General features: G+C 31.3%; 1 pseudogene; it reads right to left on the minus strand.

Annotated features, from left to right (window-relative positions):
- Positions 1-15,450, minus strand: part of LOC149556672 (lysine histidine transporter 1-like) — a 148,145-nt pseudogene that overhangs the window by 108,098 nt on the left and 24,597 nt on the right.

Below are 15,450 nucleotides of genomic sequence, written 5' to 3' on the forward strand. Positions count from 1 at the left end.
TAGTTATCTTAGCTTGGTTGAACACAAATTATGTTCATCTTTTCAACATAAATGTTTAACACTAAATATCAAATATTCGATGTTGTATGTTGAATAAAAATCTTTCATTCGATAAATGTCAAATATTAAACACTATATGTTGAATAAAAACCTTTTATCCAATAAATGCCAAATATTAGTCACTATATGTTGAATAAAAAACTTTCATCAAATAACTCTGATGGGAATTTTCTAATTAATCATAAAAGCTATAATAAAGTTCATCAAATGAGATCGAAACCCATAACACTCTATTTATATTAACAAAAGGATTATCCATTAATAACTACAAGTGAAGCCATTGTTATGAATGATACATAAATTTATAATTTTAAAAAATATATAGGAATGTTTTATTTATTTATACTTAAATTATAAAAATTCATTCTTCTTGGGTTAACAGAGTTATATGTATAGAACTAGCCTAAGAGAAGTAAGATGGATGCATATTTAAACATAAATTAAAAGTGTGTGTGTGTGTGTGTGTGTGTGTGTCTGTGTCTGTGTCTGTGTCTGTGTGTGTGTGTGTGTAATTAATTAATTAATTAATTATAATCAATGTTAATTTCAATCATTTCATCTTAAACATTGATGGAAATAATAGTTTTATTTTTACTAAAATGATCTATAAATATTAACATTTATAGTTTGATTATTCACATGTTTCATAAAATAGTTTATTGTTAAATAATTATGTGTAAAATGTGCCAATGTCTAATGAATTAAATCATAAAATGTGATTAAAGATGGTGTATAGATAATGTTTAATGTGAAATATCAATCTAATTTTTTATGTATATACAATAGGGAGAAAACTTTAATTTGTAAATTCAAAATTAAGCTAGGTCTATTTCATGATACAAATATGACTTATATCTCCTATGTATGTATATTTTATGATAGATGAAAATTATTAGGGATAAAAAAAATGGTCAAACATGGGTTGTTTCTAAATTTATTGATATGAAATAAAACAAAAAATAGAGAAATATAGTTAAAATGATTATGAATGCCAATGTGTTTTAGAGTTGCAAAGATAATGGTGTTACAACACTTTGGACAACTATCTAAATTATTATTTTGAGTTCTATAATGTAAATATATTTAACTCAAAGGAATGATAAGCCATTAGTGATCTATATCTCAATAGTTTTTGATAGTTCATTAGGTGGTGCAATGTAATCATAAGAAATATGCACCATCTAAGAGGAGCAAAACAATACAATCATGTAATGAAAATTCTCATTGCCCAAAATCTAAAATCTAAGTCCAAAACACTTATAGTGATAAGAAAGTATGTTGAGCAACAAGCTCAAAAATTATCTAGTCTTGATTAACTAATGTTAAGACCTTGGGTTGTACACTTCTTTGTTGTAATGTATCCAAGAAGCAATTTATAATAGAAATTAATCTATTAACAACATAAAATACAATTGGTATTAGATATGGAAATGCATGGCATACACAAAATCACATAAGAGGAGTAACAACAAAAATACATAGCAAAAAATCACATAAAAAGTAACAACAATGCTAACCAATTAAAATATAAACTCTTTTAATTTTCTTTGTTACCAACTAAGCATCCCAACTCAGTTTTTTTAAATTAACCTTATGAAATTTGGTTGAATGATGTTTCACATCCCTGTAATAACAGTCATAAAGAAATGTAGTAAAATAGATAAATATGCACTATTTCATAGTAATGAAATGTAGTAATGATTATTTTGTTACTGAAATAGGCCAAAGAGATTAATACAAGAATCTCAGATATCATTTATGTCCTTGTTTTGTAGCTCAAGTTCACTATTACGGTCGTCACCTCGTTGAATGCCCCAAACATCTCAAATTCCATATATTTTCCTCGAATCCTCTCTTCCTCCGAATTCCTTTGAATTGATGTCATGACACTTGGTACTCCTTCCAATCTCAAAATCTTTTATCAGCATCACTCCCAATCACACATTAGGGAGCTCCAGATAAAGTTCTTTTGCATCTATCTCCTAGAAGCCCTTAAAAAATTTAAAAAAATCTTAGACATGTCATAAAAAGTTGGATTTTCCTTCAATTTTCATATGTGGGTGACAAAAGCTAAAAGAATAAAAGTAATACACCATTAAACTTGTAATTTTATTGTTATTTCATTGAAATGTTTTTTCTCTTTACTATCAAACTCCAAAACATTCAAAGAGGAAATAATAGAGCTTACAATTTTTAAATGTAGTGAATTGATCTGCTAATTAAAAATCTAAATATAGTCATCTTTGAGAAGCCTCACACCATGTTCTTTATACAATGGCTTTCGCCTCTGAATATCTAACATAATTAAACTCTACTTTCAAACATCTAGATATTTATTTTTTTATTATAAAAAATAGAATTTTATGTTCCTTAAAGTTGCTAATCCATCATATGAATTTTATTTTCTAAATTTAAATTAGATTGAGATATGTTTTTATTATTTTTCCATCTCCAACTCTATTTGAAAGTGGCATCCTTGTAATCTACTTTCAAACATCTAGATACTTGATTTTTTTATTATTTAAAAAAAATATTTTTATGTTGTTTAAAGTTGTTAATCCATCATATGAATTTTAGTTTCTAAATTTAAATTAGATTGAGATATATTTTATTATTCTTCCATCTCTAGCTCTATTTGAAAGTGGCATCCTTGTAACTAGTCCCATCTCTAATACCAGTTTTCATGCCCCGTTTATTATTAATCTTAAGTCTATGCATATTAGGTATCATTTTGTCTCTCCATTAGGCCCATTTACTACATGTTTTCCCATTCTGATTATGACTTTGCTTCTAGCTCCATTTTTTCCTTCTTTCTATCAAATTTTTAGACATATCCATCCTTTGATGTTTGTCATCCTTGTTAGAAACAATAGTCCACCAAGATAACTGGGGGGGAGGGGGGTTGTGAATCAATTATTTGAAAATTAAAACATTTATCTTCTTTAAATAAAATTAACCATTCAACCAAAGTAAATAGAAACCATAATAAGATACACATAGAAAATTACACCAAATATGTTAACTAGGGAAACCCTTGATTAGAGGGAAAACCCCAGTGAGAATGATGCCCAAAAGATGATGTACTGATATAAATATTCCTTGTTAGAGGATGGACCATATTAGGAGTCTATTACAACATTTAGTATGTTGGGTTCCTGTTAGGAGATTTTGAATCCATATTAAGAGATTCCAACCCTGTTAGGAGTTGTGCTAACCCTATTAGGAGTTGTAGTACAATGTGTGCAAGAAGATCCCACTACCCAAACATGCAATTTCAACTACTAGAAGTGCTCATTGCTCAAACATGCAATTTGCTATTATGTTCTTCTTTCCTTTTTTTTTTCAACTAAACCAATCACTATCAGACCTTATAGACTAGGTCACCAACCTTGGATCCAAATATCAAACCTTAGATCACTTAGCAAAATCTTGACAATGAATTTTCCTTCACTTTTGCTCTGCTCTACTCAACTTCGCATTCCGTACTCTCTCTGCTTATAATTACTTTGCATTAGTATAATTCATGTCATTCTTGAGAAAGGAAAATTTCCTTCCTTTATACTAAGTGCTCAAAATAGCTCCTTGAGTCAGTTGTTAGACCTTCTCAATTAATCATTATAGGACCACATTAGAACACATTACACTTAGTGATACCATTAATCTTCTGCCTTGCAACTTGAATAAATTTTGTACACACAATGCTATGGTGAGGGAGCTTAGCCATGTCATCACCAATATGTCTTGTTCATATCCTCAACCTTGGTTCCTAGAATAATAATTATGCTAAGAAATATAATAAGTTTACCAAAACACGCCTCTGTAAACTCTATCTCAAAACAAACATCACCAAACTCACATAACTTCTTCTAGACTTATCATTTCTTCTTTTGACATTAACTACATATACCAGATACTCAGAAGTAATTCTCATAACCTTGAATAGTTAGAATACTCAACTAGTCATCCGTAACAACTTGATCTTTTTGTTGTTCTTCTGTCACATACCACAAAAAACTGCTATGTTGACATTAATGACAAACTCAGTCATGAATGTAAAATATCATCATATCTCAATACTCTCCCATAGGAATATCATCAACATTTATTCTTACAATAATCTCTCCCTTTGACATTGATGGCAACATAGATGAAAAACATCTAGTTCCAAGAATACTAACAAAAAGATTGTTCATCTTTCTTTTCAAATCCTCTTCATCAATTATTCTCCCCAATTGATATACCTCAATGTGCTTTCTATCAAACTATCATTCCATGCTATACTTCTTCAAAACTTTTTGTTCTCATGGAAAATTTCTCCAATTATCATGTTGTACATGTTTTCTTTCCATATTATTTTTCATTGTTTTTCATGTGAAACTTCTCCCCCATTGACATCATTGTCAAAGGTTTCAGCAACTAACTTTACTACATCAAACTCTATAACAACATATTCTTACTTAGCTCAAGTGTCCAAAGACACTATTCAAAACAATATCCAACAAGAGTCTTGGATGACTCTGTCTATCACCGATACTCCCCCATATAGGAAGAATCAGCATTTAGTCTAGACAACAATGGTGTTTTGTTACACTGGATTGATGCACTCTTCCATCTTCTACTTTGATGTAGGAAGGGGCATAACCCCAAGCATACCTCATAAATACTCAAAAGTCTCTTTGGGAAGAGGCTTAGTGAATATATTTGCATTCTGCTCTTTAGTGGTTACATACTCCAATTTGATTTCCTTCTCTAAAAATTTCTCTCTCAACATGTGATACTTAATAGAAATTTTCTTGGCCTTAAAATACAACACTAAATTCTTAGACATATTTACCATGCTTGCGTTTTCACAATATATAACAACAGGTTGATTGATTTATATCCTTGTATCCTTTAGCATCTATTTCTCCCAAAAAACTTGATTGAAATTCTTTGATGCTGCAACATATTTTGCTTTCATTGTACTTTGTGATGTACAATCATACTTCTTACTTAACCAAGAAACAAATCTTCCTCCAAGAAAGAATGCTCCACTACTGGTGCTCTTTCTGTCATCCATACTACTTGCCCAATTTGCATTAGTATAAGCACTTAGAGTGAAATCATTAGATCTTTCATACCACAATCCAAACTCAGATGTTCCCTTTAGATATCTAAATATCCTTTTAGTTGCTACATAACATGCTTCTTTGGGACCAACTTGGAATCTTGAAACTTCCAACTTCATTTTCTATATTTAGCCTTGTGTGAGTCAGATATTGTAATCCTCCAATCATAGATTTGTGCTTCTTTTGTTCAACAGTAGGTGTCTCATCTTTTGTAGATAACTTGTGTCCAGTTACCATAAGTGTTCCAACAAGTTTGCATGTTTCCAAACCAAACCTTTTCAGTAAATCCTTCAAGTACTTAGTCTAAGAAATAAAGATTCCTTCTTTATTTTTTTACAATTTGTAATCCTAGAAAATATTTCATCTCTCCTCTCATACTCATTTCAAATTCTTTCTTCATCTCTTTTGCAAATTTCTCACTTTCTTCATCATGACCTCCAAATATGGTATCATCAACAAATATTACCAAAATCATCAAACCATCGTCAATTTCTTCCAATAGAGATTACTATTTTCCATACCTTTGCTATATCCAAGCTTTGTCAAATGCTTGTCCAACCTTGCATATCGGGTTCTGGGTGCTTGCTTCAAGCCATACAATGCTTTCCTCAATCTGCATACTATGTCCTTGTCATCTATCAAAAGATAACCTTCAGGCTTCTCAATGTACACTTCTTCTTCAAGTTCTCTATTAAGAAATGCTGACTTGACATCCATCTGATACACTTTGAATTTCTTTTGTGCTACATAGGCTAAGAATAATCTTACTGCTTATATTCTAGCCATTGAAGCATAGGTCTCTTCATAATCTATTCCTTCTTGTTGTGAGTAATCTTTACATACCAATCTCTCCTTGTTTCTTACAACTTCACCTTGTTCATTCATCATGTTTTTGAATACCCATTTGGTTCCTATTAAATTCTTGTCTACTAGTCTAGGAACCAATTCCCATGTCTCATTCTTTACTATCTAATCCAATTCCTCTTTCATAGCTTGTTTCCAATGATCATCTTTACATGCTTCATCTGCATTCTTAGGCTCAACTTGAGATATCAAACATAGTTCTTCATTGACTCTACTTCTTGTCATGAAACCTTTATCTTTTCTTCAGATGATCTGCTCAAATGGGTGATTCTTTATGATATTCTTTCCTGAAGTAGGAGTTTCTATCTCAACTCTTGACTCTAATGTAGGTTTCAAGCTTTGTTCCTACCTTTTCTCTCCTTCATTCTGCAAATCATTGTTAGTCTCAAGAAATACCTAATCATTCCTTGGCTTAGTAACAACATCATCATCTAAATTGTAATCAACTATTCTCTCTTGTATCCTTAATTTCTCATCAATTCTCACATTTGCACTTTCCATAATAGTCTTAATTCTCTAATTATAACATCTATAAGCCTTTCTTTTCAATTAATAAAAAAGAAATATACCTTCATCACTTCTAGCATCAAACTTACCAATATTATCATCTCTTTTGATATAACATTTATGTTAAATTGTAGCTTCTGTCAGATTGAACTGACTTAGAGTTAATCCTTTCTATGGTTATTGTTAATCATTAATTATACATACTCTTATATATATATATATAGTATGCTATATATTATATATAATATATTTCTATATAATATAGATATGCTATAATTAATAATGTTTTAATTAATGATTAATTAATATATATAGCCATAGAGACATGTCTCTTCACAAGACATGCCTCTTGAAGATATATTTATATATCTTGGAAATCTGCAATTGAAACACATAAAAATTACAACAATGTTATTACATTTGCAGAGATCCTAAATCTAACATGGTATCAGAGCCAAACTGCAAGTGTATGAAAACAATGAAGCAACACATTTAGATGACAAAATGGTAATGTGTGAGATTGCAAGATAGGATTGTCGTGGTTTAATACCGAGAGAACAAGAAGATTACAGAAATAAGTATTTGGCAAACAATAATATCTTGTCTATTCAGATCGGAGCTCGTCACCTAACATTTGAACAACACAATAAACAAAGGTGGAAGGTGTTTGTAAAAAGAAGCATAATAAGTATTTTAATAACCTCTAAGGGGAAGGATGACCGTTGGTCAAAGACCACTACTTCTAAAATTCATTTTTCCTACGCAGAAAAAGAGAATTAATTCATCTTGTGTGCCTTCGAAAATTTGTTTTCAAAAAGTTGGGAAACAAATACGCAACAGATATTACATGCAAGAGTGGGTATCGACAAAACCAACACAGCAAGAAGAAAAATCTTGAACATTTCCAGGCATCTTATACACATACACACAAGGGAAAAGTTTAATTTACAAAGGCAATAATAAAGAGGAAAGTATATGTCAGCATAGATGAGCACTACTAAGAACGCGCGTCACACAAGGATCAAACCTCTATTCCAGTTGTTCCATCTATGAGTTGATAACAAAGTGGTAGACATAACTTCGATTACCTTTGAATCTTACTTAACAAGCAACATCGTGATGGAGCTTTAAGATTGAGGGTGAAGAAACATCAACCTCTCACCAAACATGAGATTATATTGAGGCTACTGTAGACATAAGGAAGGCCATATTAATCCATTTGTCCAATATTTGTGACAAGTCAAGGACACTGTTGAACACTCCAGCCAAACCATTTATATTTTTTCATCACTCAACCCACCGGGAAGGATGCTAAGTTTCAAATGGGATAAACCTTTACATGATCGAGAGATTGGAGTTGCATTGATGGGTTCGTTGACATCATTGTAATCAACTTTGATATGTACTTGAACACCCCACGTGAATTAAGAGATGAATTAGGGAGATACATGCGTCAGGGATCTGGACCTGATATAGATTCGTAAGGAATATAAGTCTCGTCCAAAATTCATGTACCACATAATCATGAAGGACCCACTAGGACATAACAAAGTTAAAGAAATTGCATGGATCGTGGGAGTTAAAAACAGACCCACGAAGACAAACATTACAAATAATTTGTAGCGTGGTGCATCCTTATGGCACTATAGACAGCACCCAATGCATAAGGGGCGATCAAACATATATTAAATGAATGATTTGATGGACAAGCCACGTCATCATGGGAATGGGTCAGAAGAAAGTTCTCATCACCCTGACGCCTTTACAATATGGTAAGACATACTATACAAAGGGACCCGTGATAAGATGGGCATCGGTAACTAGAAGAGATTTAAATAAGGTTGTCATTCACTACAGTACACGTAGATATGAACAAATGTGTACATAAGAAGATAAAGGTCTCAAGAATAAGGGTATGTTTACTAATAATATTTAAAAGGTATGTTTTACTAGTAATATTTATTTATTTCATAATATTCCTTTTCTTGTTAGAGATTATAGGATATTAATATACATGTCATGATAGAATTATATATAAATGAATATATTTTTATAATGTAAAGATTAAAGTTAGTAATGGTACCCATTTAAATGATATTGTTTTAAAAGGAATAATATATATGGTGATTATATATATTATGGAAAATTGAATATATATATATATATATATATATATACCTTCAAAGAAATATTTAAATTACATATTATCAATATGTTATGGGAATGATATTATCATTATGATTTTTTTTTAAATTTCATACTCATTGTTAGTTATCTAATAATCAAATAATATGATAGATTAAAATATATATTGGGGATTGAGTATATATGTTCAAAGCATATAAGATATTTATCTATATTTTATTGAATGATCTTATATAATTATACAAAACTATTTATTATCCTTGAGTATTATCATAGTCTCTCCTTCTTATTTGTATGCATACAACCAAGAGTTATGTGCCTTGATCTTTTCCTTTGAGATTGCTATTGCAAGAAGAGGGAGATTCAGATTCAGAAGGAGACTAACATTTCACGCAACCTTGAAAGAGAGGAAGCAGATAGAGGATATGGTTTCGTCAACTGTCAGTGATATTAATCATATTGATTCAAAGGGAGTAAACCAATGTTGTGATCGAATCTTTAGTGATCGATAAATTGTAATAGTCAAGAGGAATATAGTTCTTGAAACTATGTGAATGGGCCTACCCCTTGTGTACATCATAAGAAAGTTGTGACTTTAAATTAAACTATCTACGAGTCTCTCTTTGATAAATTATACTTGACGTATGAGTTGTAGAGTCATTCAAGTGGCACAATCATACTCAATAAGATATTGGCATATTGTGGACAAGCGTGTGTTAGCTTCTACTATTAAGATTAATGAATGTTTGGAGCTTCCATGGATGAAAAGAGCAAGTTGGAACTTAGAAAGAAGTCGTCAAATTTGATGTGATGTAAAAGTGTTCAATGATATAAGAGTGGAAATTTTACATTGAGGGGGGGAATAATAGGCAATGTTTCATTCCCACTTGAACCATCCTTAAAAAAAAGAGATATTCCATGACCCTCATGGGCAGATAAGTACTTGTATCTTTTACATTTATCAATTCATTTATTTGTAATTCTATACATACTATAAGGGTTATTTTCTTTGATCTTTTCCTTTATGGTTGAGGATATTCTTATAGGAAAAGAAGGTTGGTACTTTACATATGCTACCAAATATTGTGCAGACTAAATCTAATGATAGCAGTTCCAAAAACCCTGATGATTAAGATGGATAAACTAAGGCTCTTGAAGAAAACATCTTTGATGATTAAGATTATGAGATTCTTCTATGTTAAGAGGGAGTATGACACTTCTTTGAAGGCAATGCTAGAGCTTAGATGGGCCTACTTCTATGTACATCATGAGGAAGTATTGACTTATCACCTAAAGGTTGAAAAGATTAATAAAGGAAGTTAAAAAGTTTTTATGAGTAACAAAATGATTTTAATGGGCCACACCTTGTGAACATCACAAGAAAATGAAAAGATCCTTAAATTACTTGCATAATCATACACTAAGTACTGAGTACTTAAATTGTTCGATGATATAAAGGTTGGAATTTCACATTGTGGGGGGTAAATTTAATAAACAATGTTCAAATTCCCACTTGAAACCATCTTTAGAGAGGAGATTTAATGATTTGACATTTATGGATTGTCATAAAAAGATGTTCTTGTAGAAAAGGAAAGTTGGTACGTTTGCTACGAGGATTATCGTGCAGGCTCTGGAAGTGAACATTTCTATTATGAAGAGGAAATCTGACATTGCTTTAGATTAAGAGGGAGCAAATAAGAACCTGATTCTATCAAATTTTATTCAAAGGGAGTAGATCATATCACTTCAGAGGTAAACTTGACATGATTAATGATTATTGTTTCTTATGCACTTATTGACTAACATCATATGGTTGATGATTATATGCATACAGTGATAAATCTACTCTTGTAGAAAATGCTCCATGACTTAATGTCATGTGACCTTGTGATAACTGGTGCATTTATCACAAGGATGAGTTATATTAGTACAGATGAGAAAAGTGTTGAGCCTCTTGCAAAGTTGAAATTGTGTACTTCAGAGGTAAAATTAATATGACCTTGTTGTAAATGCATTTATTAAACTATATATTAATGAATATAAAATTATTTTTGCTTGCAAGCTTGTATTGTGAAAAGTGACGATTTTTCTTATGAAAGGTGACAACCTTTCGTGTGTTCTGATCCTATTATAAAGTGACGACTTTATTTTAGTTGATCTATTTTCAAACAATGGTTGAATTTGGTGTTATCTTTCAGGCCATATTTTGTCAGACACATTGATAACCTTCATAAGTCTTTTGGGCGATAGGCAGACACCATGAAAACCCATTGTTGTGAAAGTTTGGGTTATCCTTGTTCTTCGGGCCAGATTTTGCCAGACACATTGATAACCTTCATGGGTCTTTTGGGCAATAGCTGGACACCATGAAAATCCATTATGTTTTCTTTCTTCTTTCTCTCTCTTAGTTTAAAACATAATGATAATTACACCTTATTGTGTAAGTTAAACTTATTTCAGTTTCCTTTTGCTTAAGAGGGAGTATTGAGGATTCTAGCCTCTTAGTGCATTGAAGTAAATTTCATATGTTAATTTTACATATTTGAGTTGATGAATTCATATTGATATTCCATTTTAGGGATATCATAGTGAGATTATATCTCCTTATACTTAAGAACATAGTATGTTATATATCAATCTTCCAAAATAAAGAGGGAGTGTTGAGATAGCTTTGATTGTATCTAAGTCATAACTATGGTAGAAAATAATTGATATACATATCATTGTTAGAATTAGATATTGTTGGCATGTTTGTTCTAACACATTTCGTGTAGCGATGTCTACTATAAAAGATCTCACCTACGATATAGACTTCTTGTTGAGATTTATGTTATCAAAGGATAATGTATCTAGTGCGATATATATATTAAGGTATTTAATATGACATTCTAAGATTATTGTGATAATGTATTCTATAACAATCCTCCTGAGCTAAGAGGGAGTGTTAAATTGTAGCTTCTGTCAGATTGAACTGACTTAGAGTTAATCCTTTCTATGGTTATTGTTAATCATTAATTATACATACTCTAATATATATATATATATATATATATATATATTTATATATATTTCTATATAATATAGATATGCTATAATTAATAATGTTTTAATTAATGATTAATTAATATATATAACCATAGAGACATGTCTCTTCACAAGACATGCCTCTTGAAGATATATTTATATATCTTGAAAATATGCAATTGAAACACATAAAAATTACAACAATGTTATTACATTTGCAGAGATCCTAAATCTAACAACTTACTCCCAAAAATTTTGAAATACTTATTTGTAGGTGAGTGACCAAACCACAATTCATAAGGGGCTTTGTTTGTGTCTTTCCTAACATGCACTCTGTTCATAATGTAGACTAATGTATTCACAACTTTTCTCCAAAATTTCTTAGATACCCCATTCTCAGCCAACATAGCTCTTGTAGCTTCTATAACTAACGTGTTCCTTCTGTCTACAATGCCATTCTATTCAGGGGTCTTCAACTCAACTCTTTCTTGTTCTCCAATCGGATTCTCATTCTACAAATCATTGCTAATGATAAATTCCACATTTTCATGGTTAGCCTTTGAATCAAAAATAGATACCAAAGCTATCTGGGTATGTGCGGGATCGTGGTCAACCAAACTATGGCCTTAAGTGGCAGTGAAAAACCAACAAATCAGGGTTATGTCAACTTGACACATAATTTTAAAGTGATTATGGACTTTATATCAAAAAGTTGTAAGAAAATAAGTTGTAGAAAATTGAATGTAGTTTCTAAACTACTAGGCCTTTTTAGGAGAAAAAAGTAATTGATTGGTCAAAAGTTTGAATTTTAATGCAGTACTACAAAACTTTCAAGGCAAAAATAAAAAGTAGGTGTATGTTTGACCACCTTAATCAAAATCAAATGATAATATTTTTTTAATATAATTATAGATATGAAAAGTAGACTCATGCCCCGATGTGACACATATTTTTTGATATTTTTATTCCAAATAAATAAATAAATATGAATTTTCTACAAAAAAAATTTCGAAAAAAAAAAAAGTCCCATGTCTAACCACCTTAACTAATAGAAAATTTTACCAAATTTTATTTATTTATTTTTTTCCTATACTAAGAGAAGCATAGAATGTGATGCAACTTTTAGATTTAAAAAATGTTATACTGTATGAAAATTATAGTTATTTGTCAATCAATATGTCAATCAGCACTTTACAATAATCTTCATTGATAATTAACTAATAAATACTTATCGATCTCAGAATTTGACAGAAATTATATTGATGGATTCTCGAGAGCGATATTAAAAAATTCTTTTCGTTTCATTCAATTTCAATCAAAATAACATTGTCAGATGGCTACCTGAAGTCTGAGTATCACTAAAGCCCTCTTCAAACATGTCTTTTGGGTTGACCGGGTAGGCTTGGTAAATACCAAGCTTAATCGGATATCTGATATGCTTCGGATAAATTTGGGTAGAAAATTTCAAATCCCAACCCATTTTGGAGGCAAAATTGCATTTAAAAGTTATAGCTTACGATTTATATATTATTTCACTTATATTACAATGTAAAGACGTATTTTAGTATATATATATAACGTAATGTAAATATATAAGATATAATCTATTAATATATAATAATATATTATGTTAATCTTATTACAATCTATAAATTTAATTTATATTATTATTATTTTTACCAAATATAATAACATTATATATATATATATATATATATATATATATATATATATATATATATAATAATAATATATGTATTATATATTATTATATTAATATGTATGTTATTAATATATATATAATAACGTAATATTTTCATTAAATATAATATGTATTATATATTATTATATTAATATGTATGTTATTAATATATAATAACATAATATTTTTATTAAATATAATATGTATTATATATTATTATATTAATATGTACGTTATTAATATATACATAATAACGTAATATTTTCATTAACTATAATAACGTAATACATAAATACATATATATATATATATGTTATTAATATATATGTATATTATTAATATATATGAGTCAAAGGTGGTAATAGGTCAACCATTGACCCCCTTTGATGCATTAAATGATGACATATATCCCTAAGGGTCCTAGGACCCCTAGTGACATATTACAATGGTTAATATGGGTCAAAGGGGGTCATAGGGAGACCTATGACCCCTTTGACCCATTAAATGATGACATATGTCCCTAGGAGTCCTAGGACCCCTAAGGACATTTTAGAATCGTTCATATTGGTCAAAGGGGGTCATAGGGTGACCTATGACCCCCTTTGACCAATTAAATAATGACATATGTCTTTAAGGGTCCTACGACCCCTAGGGACATATTAGAATTGTTCATATGAGTCAAAGGGGGTCATAGGTCACCCTTTGACCCATTAAATGATGACATATGTCTCTAGGGGTCCTAGGACCCCAAGGGACATATTAGAATTATTCATATAGGTCACAGGGGGTCATAGGGTGACCTATGAACCCCTTTGACCCATTAAATGATGACATCTGTCCCTAGCAGTCCTAGGACCTCTAGAGACATATTAGAATGGTTAATATGTGTCAAAGGGGGTCATAGGTTGACCTATGACCCCTTTTGACCCATTAAATAATGAGATATGTCCCTAAGGATCCTAAGACCCCTAGAGACATATTAGAATCGTTCATATAGGTCAAAAGGGGTCATAGAGTGACCTATTAACTCTTTTGACCCACTAAATGATGACATATGTCCTTAGAGGTCCTAGGACCCCTAAGGACATATCATAATCATTCATATAGGCCAAAGGGGGTCATAGGGTGACCTACAATCCCCTTTGACCCATGAACATATTAGAAAGGTTAATAAAGGTCAAAGGTTTGACCCATTAAATGATGAAATATGTCCCTAGGGGTCCTAGGACCCCTAGGGGCATATTAGAATGGTTAATATGTGTGAAAGCGGGTCATAGGTTAACCTATGAAACCCCACGACCCATTAAATGATAAGATATGTCCCTAGGGGTCCTAGGACCCCTAGGGACATATTAGAATGGTATATATGGGTCAAAGGGGGTCATAGGTCACCCTATGACCCCCTTTCACCCATTAAATGATGAGATATGTCCCTAAGAGTCATACGACCTCTAGGGACATATTAGAAGGGTTAATATGTGTGAAAGGGGGTCATAGGTTGATTTATGAACCCCCACGACCCATTAAATGACAAGATAAGTCCCTACAGGTCCTAGGACCCATAAGAAACTATTAGAATGGTTAATATGGGTCAAAGGGGTTCATAGGTTGACCTATGACCCCCCACGACCCGTTAAATGATGACATATGTCCTTAGGAGTCTGAGGACCCCTAAGGACATATTAGAATGGTTAATATGGGTCAAAGGGGGTCATAGCCCTAGGGACATATTAGAATGGTTACTATCGATAAAAGGGAGTCATAAGTTGACCTATGACCCCCTTTGACCCATTAAATGAGGACATATGTCCCTAGGGGCCTTAGAACCCCTAGGGGCATATTATAATGGTTAATATGTGTGAAAATGGGTCATAGGGTGACCTATGAACCCCCACGACCCATCAAATGACAGCATATGTCTCTAGGGGTCCTAAGAACCCTAGGGACATATTAGAATGGATAATATGGGTCAAAGGGGGTCATAGGGTGACCTATGACCTCCATTGACCCATTAAATGATGACATATGTCCCTAGGGGTC

This window comes from Cupressus sempervirens, chromosome 5, assembly GCF_028749045.1.
Source record: "Cupressus sempervirens isolate cs-2001-9-10 chromosome 5, ASM2874904v1, whole genome shotgun sequence".
Lineage (NCBI taxonomy): Eukaryota > Viridiplantae > Streptophyta > Pinopsida > Cupressales > Cupressaceae > Cupressus > Cupressus sempervirens.